Below are 7,858 nucleotides of genomic sequence, written 5' to 3' on the forward strand. Positions count from 1 at the left end.
AAAAATATGTTTATTTCACACACACACACACAAAAAGGATCGTTTTCCTCATGTTTAATGAGCATATTGCAGATGTTTATAGCGCCGTTAAATGAACTTCTTTGAGTTCATGCGAAACCCAAATATAGAGCTCGCTTACATATCCTAGCTTCTTCAGGTGGTTGTGAACACTTGAATGATGGATGTTCAATGTTTCTGCAATCTCTCTTGGGTTTGACTCAATCAATGCCTTTATTTTGTTGTCATCAACCTCAGTGGGCCTCCCTGACCAAGGAGCATCGTTGAGATAAAAATCTCCAGCACAGAATTTCGTGAACCATCGTTAGCACTGTCGTTCTTGTAGAGCATTGTCACCATAAACTTGATGCAACTTTTCACAAGCTTGATGCACTTTCTTCTCGTTATGGAAGTAAAACAGTAAAATATGGCAAAAATGCACAGTTTGGTCCTCTATCTTCAACTTATAAAATCTCCAAAACTCAACCAAATCGCTCAACTTTTTTAAAAATGAAGCTAGAACTGTCAGCTGTTAAATGACATAGCAATAACATAGATGTGAATGAGTCTAGTACTTCCAAAAATGAACTAGTGCCATCTGTTGGAAACATGCGTCATGACTTTTCTGACAGCCCAATATAAAACAGTCAACCCCTGACCCAGCCAACCCCTTTCTGGGCACTGATACCAAGGACATAATTTAAAAGAAGAAAAAAGCTATATGTACAAAGATATTTATAGCCTCATTTTTTTATGACAAACAAACTGGAATCAACCAATAACAGAAAAGTGGCTAAATATGGTATGGCCGTATGAAGGAATAGCATGCTGCATGAAAATGATGACCATGAAGACTGTGAGGAAACAGGGAAATGTGTTTTCAGAATATGTAAAAATGAGTGGAACAAAATTATTTGTAAACCAAATATTATTGTCAATCTTATGTTAAAAAATTAAAAACTGTCTTCCTATTGCTAAAAATTAGAAGACAGTACAGAAACTAACTTTCTATTGGGATGGAATTGGGGAATTAAAAAAAAATAATTTCCTTTAATGATGATGTAAAAAGTCAATAAAATGGTCTCAGCCCCTTGGCTTGGAGATTAAATGCCAATCACTCTGGGGGTAGGAAACCTCATCTTCTATCTTTTTAATCTCCTCCAACAGCTAGCTCTGAACTTGGCAAACAGCATGTACTCAGAAAATACCCAGACGCATTGACAGCTCTGACCCCCAAACACAAGCAACCCTGTCTTATTTTAAACACCATTTCTTATTTATCCTTCCTCTCCAATTCCCTCAGACCCTTGACTCCTGTGGAGGCCTTAAACAACCTCTCTGAACTTTAGTTGCCTTGTTATTATTATAATGCATTCCATAAAGGTTTGTTGACCTAAATAGCCTCCATCAAATGTCTGGATGGGGGTGGGGAGAGTGGGGGAAAGGGGAGAATGTAGAATGCTGGAGAAATGGAAGCAAGGAGGGCAGGAAAAAGAGAGAGGAGTGGGCCAGGAAGTGGGAGTGGCGGGGACAGTGGGTCTTTCCAGCTGTCAGTCAGTCCAGTTTTACAATGTGGACAGGGTGGGAGGCGTCTGCTGGTGGACTCCCCCAGTCTGGCTTCTGCAGCTGGCAGCCCCCACACCCAGGATGCCACTGCCAGGATCCTCCAGAGCCACTATGCGGAGACTTTGCTTCCCGCAGCAACAGCCCCATTTCTTAAGAGCAGAGACGAGAATGGTGCTTCCATATGGTTCTATTTAATCTCCAGGACAAGTCCAGGTGACTGCCGAGCTCCCATCCCTGGAGATCGCCGCCAGGACCCTTCCTCTGGGGCTGAGCGTTTTTGGCCCCCACCCAAGTGGGAGTGTAGGTGATTCCCAGGCTCTACGCCTAAACCCGGGTCTCAGGCCGGCTCTACCCAGCGGCGAGAGACAGCCGGAAGCTCTGGTCTGGCGGCTGCCCAGCCAGGCGCACAGCGGCTCCCACGTCACCAAACCCGCGCAACTGCCAGGGGCGCACTGGTCAAATAACACCCGAGTGGCATGTTTTCACTTTTCTATAAAAATCGAAACCCAAGCCCAGAGACTCGCAGAATAAAAACGTCTTTTCCCGCCGGGTCCTGTCCCGCGGATCTGGTCGCGTTCAACCACCAAACCGGCTCCCAAGGGCAGTGCGAGGTTCCAGGACAGTCTGGCGACGGGATCCGCAGCGGGAGGTGCCCTCGGCTGCACCAGGGCCTGGATAGGGAATTGGGCACTCAATTTTTGCTTTTCTCCCACTTCCTGCTTCAGCCCGGAGGAAATCCTTAAGTGGCTAGCGGGGATTGGGTGCTTCTCGGATTCTAGTGGGCACAGAGCATGCTCTGTGGCGCATAGGGCTATAAGGACACCTGTGCACCGGACCTGGTTTGGAGTTCCCTCCGGGCTGGTAAGGGTATGGACAGACGAACTTATGGTCCGAGGATAGCCCTGTGCCTAGTAGACAAGGAATTTAGGGGTCAGCCCAAGAGCCACAGTTATATTGCCCACCTGCCTCGTGGCCCACACCTAAACAGGTGGTTCTCAAAGCCAGAGAGAACCCTGGACCACTACCATTTCTCAAGCATGCCTGAAAATTGAAAATAAATTCCAAAACAGGACCATAGATAAAGTGGTTCATATTAAACATTTATATTGGAGAAATTAAGACAAAAACACACATGTACACACAAAATATAACAGTGGTGTTCACAAGATAATTAATAAAAATGTAATTTATCTCTGAATGGGGCCTCCTTTAAATTTGTGTGACTATATTTCATTTCTGTTATTGTATTTCAGTAGCTTTATATGTAACTTCATCTAGAGAAACTTCAGAAGTCTAAGTTTGAGTCTTTAGCTCACATGGAGCCACCCCTTGACCCCTCCTCCAGAGAGGAAAGGTGGCTTGGGTCAGGGTTACCCAACAGACCCTAACCCAATACCCGGATAGTAAGCTTTGTCCTCAATGCTAAACAGTGATTGTGAATCAGAGTGTGTGCTAGGAACTTGACATATTTTCTTGCATTTCATTGGGATAAGCGCCCAATGAAGTGTCCTGATACCCTTGTTACAGGTCGAAGCTGAGGCACTGGTGCACAGCCCAGATCCCCTCTCATGGAAGGACTTGTCCCAGCTGCTAGGAGGTGGACAGCTGTCAGCTTTGAGCTCCCTGAGGACTGCCTTTGCTGTAGACAGCAGCCTTGCCCATGGGCACACCCCTCCCCAGGTTGCCTGCATTTTGTGACTCATCTAGGTGGGGGTAAAGGATGGGCCATTTTGGCCTGATAGAGGACAACTCTGATGGGTCATTCTGGCCCCAGAGCTCCCTGTGGAATAGGTAGAAGTTGTCAGGCCTACATGGCAGCCCAATCTCTCCTGCTTTCTCCTTGCTCCCTTCCACAGGCATTGAGCCCACGGGCCCTCCTTAATGAACGTCCTGCACATTACACTCTGAATCTGGGACCAGGGAGCCCAGCCTGCAATAGGCTCAGAGAGGTTAAAATCACTCAGTAACCAAGTAACAAGGCAAAGTCTGGGCTGGGGAGGCAGAGGAAAAGCTGTAGGGCCCGGAGGGCTTTGTAGCAGAACAGGGCGGGGCAGGAGGTTATCCAAATGTTCCTAGGATCCCAGAAGACCCCTCAGGTCCATAATTCATGGAGGTCCCAAGGGCCAGATCTCCCTGCTCCACTGGCAGGTACACTCGCAATCCAAGCGTCAGCAACTGAACTACACTACATCCTTTAATGGATGGATTTTTCAACTTCCTCCTGGGAGGAGGTGGAACTTGAGATACCTTTAAAAGTATCAGCAAATATGGAGGCAGAAAGACCATAACAGGCAGCAGAAACAGAACAAGGTAATAGGAGGGGCAGGACATGGTCTGCTGGAATGACATTATTGGATAATAGGCAGGCAGGAAAATCCTGGGGGATGGCTCTGAATACCAGTGCTCTGATATGGTGTGCAATGGGGACAGGCAAAGGCTTTCTTCTTAGCCTCATTCCACCCATTCCACCCGTACACTCTATCTGTGATATCCCGCCTCTCCACCCCCAGTCCATTTCCTCTCAGGGTTTGCCTGTGCTGCTGGCCTGGTCTGGCCATAGCTGATACTGAAACTGACTATTTATAGCACTTGGGGACTGATGGAGTGGCAGGACCAGTTTCCATGACGCCAGGGCTCCTAGAGACTGGTTTCCTCTCGGCTGGGTCCCAACCCACCACTTCTGTCTGGGTCTGTCGTCTCTATTGCCTCTAACACCGCTTCCATGTGGTCATTCCTTGAGTAGCTTCAGGGCTGCTGCTGGGTGAGAACAGAGCAAGAACCCAGCTAGCAGTGACACTGGGAACTCCAGGTACTACCACCTATCCTCCTCGCCACCCCACATTAGGCCACATTCTAGGCTGAGGAGAGGTCTCAACCATCACCACTGTGTGCTGTGGGCCTGGGGTCTTCTCCCACCCCCAGCCTTAGCCACCTAGCCTCTACCTTTAACTCTCACTCACTGACCACCTGAGGCTATGAACCCCAGGGTGCTGGAAGAGAGGATACAAACTACGGGGTCTGTAGGTGAAACAGGTTAAAAAAAATAATAATAAGGTGGGAAAATGACCATGAAGATGGCCGCTCTCCTAGCCAGATGTTAGCTCCTAGTTTGGGTCTTTGAAGCAAGGTAAATAAAAAGAGTTTCATCTGCCATTTGTCAGCTGTGAGGATTTGGTAAGTCATTTAGCCAACTGGGGCTGGTTTTTTTTTTTTCTCTTATGGCCAACAACTATTTGTTGAACACTTCTCTTTTGCTATGCACTGTTTTATGCACTTGAAAATCAACAGCAAACTAAACAGACAAAAATTTCCTCCCTTGTGGAACTTACATTTTAGTGTAATAGACAAACAATAAAATAAAAAAATAAACTATATGGGATGTTTTGTGTATGTATGTTTATGTAGGTGTGTGTGTGTGTGTGTTTAAATAAGTATGTGCGTGTATATATGTGTATTTGCATGTATATGTTTTCCTGCCAAAAGGGCCTAGAAGCAGATACTCCAGAGCAATGAGTACACCTGGTATCTTGGTTTCTACATGCCATAAAATGTACCAGGAAATTCTAGGGCTATGGCACAATGGGTACTAGATGAACCCAGAATAGCTGGTGATGCGGAAAGTAAAAAAGCGCTTGAAAAAGTGGTGGGTGCGTGTTACAAGGGCACAGAAGCCTGCGTAAAGGGGCTCCCACTGGCCAATCTTGGAACAATTTAAGCATTAAAATAATGAGGAATTCTAGCCTATTGGAAAAAATAATAATCCACAAGTCCACACAGTCAACAGATGGATGGATAGATGGATGAAGGAAGGAAGAAAGGGAAGGAGGGAGGAAGGAAGAGGGTTCCTGCTGACAGTAGAATTCTAAATGCCAACTGGTAAATGTAGAGGGAGTGCAGAGTTTGAAAACCTTCATTTTGCAACTACCAAAAGATGAATTCGGACAAGAATCATCATTGGGTGCAAAATCTAGAGTGAGAGTTTGGTGAGGAGCAGGATGTTTGTACAGTCTTAAAGTATCTTCCTCCAGATTGCTTATTAGATGCAAAGGAAAAAAAATAACAACACGTGGCAAAATCCAACACCACCTTGCTGGGAGATCAAAATTAACGTCACCAGGGAGGGGCAAAAGCATGCTGTGTGACTCCAATACGACATCCACAGCCTTGCTAGGGAACAGTCCAGCCAGGAAAGCATAACCTGAATCTAATCACAGGGAAACATGAGACGACCCCCTATTAAATAAAAGGGGGTGAGGGACGGCCTATGTTCTTCAAAAATGGCAATGTCATTAAAGAAAGTTAATGTTTCCGATTAAAGTAGACTCAAGAGTCAGATAATCCAAATGCAGTATATCTGATGGAAGACCCGCCCGTGTACTGGAGGGAATAAATGGACACAGGTGGTAGGTTAAAGTGTATCAACACTAAACGTACTGACTGATAACTAAATGGTGGCTGTGTAACAGAATACCCCTGTCTTTAGGAAATGCACACGGGCGTATTTAGGGATAAAGGGCTGCATGTATGTAACTAATCCTCAAATGGTTCAGAAAAATTTATGAGACAGAGGGAGCACAAATGAAGTAAATGAGATAGAATGTTAACAATAGGTGAATTTGGGTAAAGGATATATATAGTAATCTCTGTACTGTCCGTATTCTTGGAACTTTTCTGTGATCCGACTTTATTCCCAAATAAAGTGTTTTTTTAAAAGGAACACAATGTGGTATAATATAGACAGTGTTCTGTGGAGAAAAATTAAGCTGGGTTGCAAATGTCAAAAATAAAAGCGATGAGGGAAGACTTCTCCAGGAAAGTGATTTGAGTCCAGACCTGAACCAGGTGAGTGAGCAGTCCGTGTAGACGTCTGGGGGGGGGGGGGGAGAACATTCCAGGCAGAGGAAATAGTCAATTCAAAGATGGGAACTCCTGGCGCCTGCATTGGCAAGGAGGCCAGTGGGGCTGGAGCTGCGTGAGTGAGGGGAGGAGTAGGAGATGAGGTCAGAGAAATAACAGCGCCTGACTGGGCAGCACGCAAGGGGCACTGGAGAACCACTCGCAGTAAGAGGGAAGGTCATGAGGGCTTAACGCAGAGGATTAACATGATCTGCCTTTTGTTTGCAACACTCTGCTTGCTGTGTTGAAACAGATGGAAGAGGAGGCAAAGGCAGGGCAGGGAGCCCTAAGTGGGTTGTTGTCATAATCCAGGCGAGAGATGATTACTGGCTGGGACCCAGGGTGGGCGCGGGGGAGCCTGTGAGCAGCGCTTGGACTCGGGCTGTATTTGAAAGCATTTGCTGATGGATAGGAAGCGAAGTACAGGAGGGGTGTTGAGGATGACTCAAGTGTTTTGGCCTGAACAGCAGCTACAAGCATGGAATTGTCATTAACTGAAACAGGGGAGCCTGTGGGAGAAGCAGCTTTGGGGGTGTGCTGAGGAATTCAGCTCTGGACATATTTAACTTTCAGACACCCACTAGATAGCTCAGCGGATATGTGGAGCCGGCAGTTGTATATACAAGCCTGGTGTCCACGGAGAGGACCAGGCCAAAGAGGAGACCTACAGTGGATTTTTAAAGACGTGAGAGAGGAGAAGGCACCAGGGTGTCGGAAAACAGGGGCGGGCCCAGGACTGGGCCTGGGAACACCAACTGGAAGATGTTGGCTGGGAAACGAGGAGGAACCGCCAAAGGCGCAGCGGGTGAGATAGGAGGAGACACAGAGGGTGGCATCTTGGAAGCCAAGGGAAGAAAAGTGTTTGGAGGAGGAAGGAGTGGTCAGGTGGGTCAAATGCTGCTGAAAGTCTTGGGAGTTGAGAACTGAGGTCAACCACAAGACTGAGTGGCGTGAAGGTCGCAGAAGGTCCCGACGGGAAGGGTTTTGTTAGGCTGTGGGGGCAAAATCCTGCATGGAGTGGGTTCAGGAGGGAATAAGAGGAGAGCAATTGGAGACAGCAAGTACAGACAGCTCTGTGGAGGTGTTCTGCTGTAAAGAGATTGAGAGAAACGAAGCAGTAGCTAGAGGAGGAACAGGATTAAGAGCGGTTTTTACTAACTAAATGGAAGGACTAGGCCTTTTTTGCAGGGTCATGGGAAGGTTGCTGTATATAAGGGGCTTCATTGTTTCCAGGTCAACGGGGTGCTATTGTGCTCCTATTCTCTCTCTGGCCTGACCCTGCTCTGGGTTAACCCTCCAAAGCCCCTGGATTGAAGTTTAACTTCCTCTCTGTCATGCAGCTCTTCTTGAAATCTCTAGTCTCTCCTGGAGCCCCCTTTTCCCCTTTCCCATCTGGCCT

Source organism: Hipposideros armiger, unplaced genomic scaffold (genome assembly GCF_001890085.2).
Source record: "Hipposideros armiger isolate ML-2016 unplaced genomic scaffold, ASM189008v1 scaffold_42, whole genome shotgun sequence".
Lineage (NCBI taxonomy): Eukaryota > Metazoa > Chordata > Mammalia > Chiroptera > Hipposideridae > Hipposideros > Hipposideros armiger.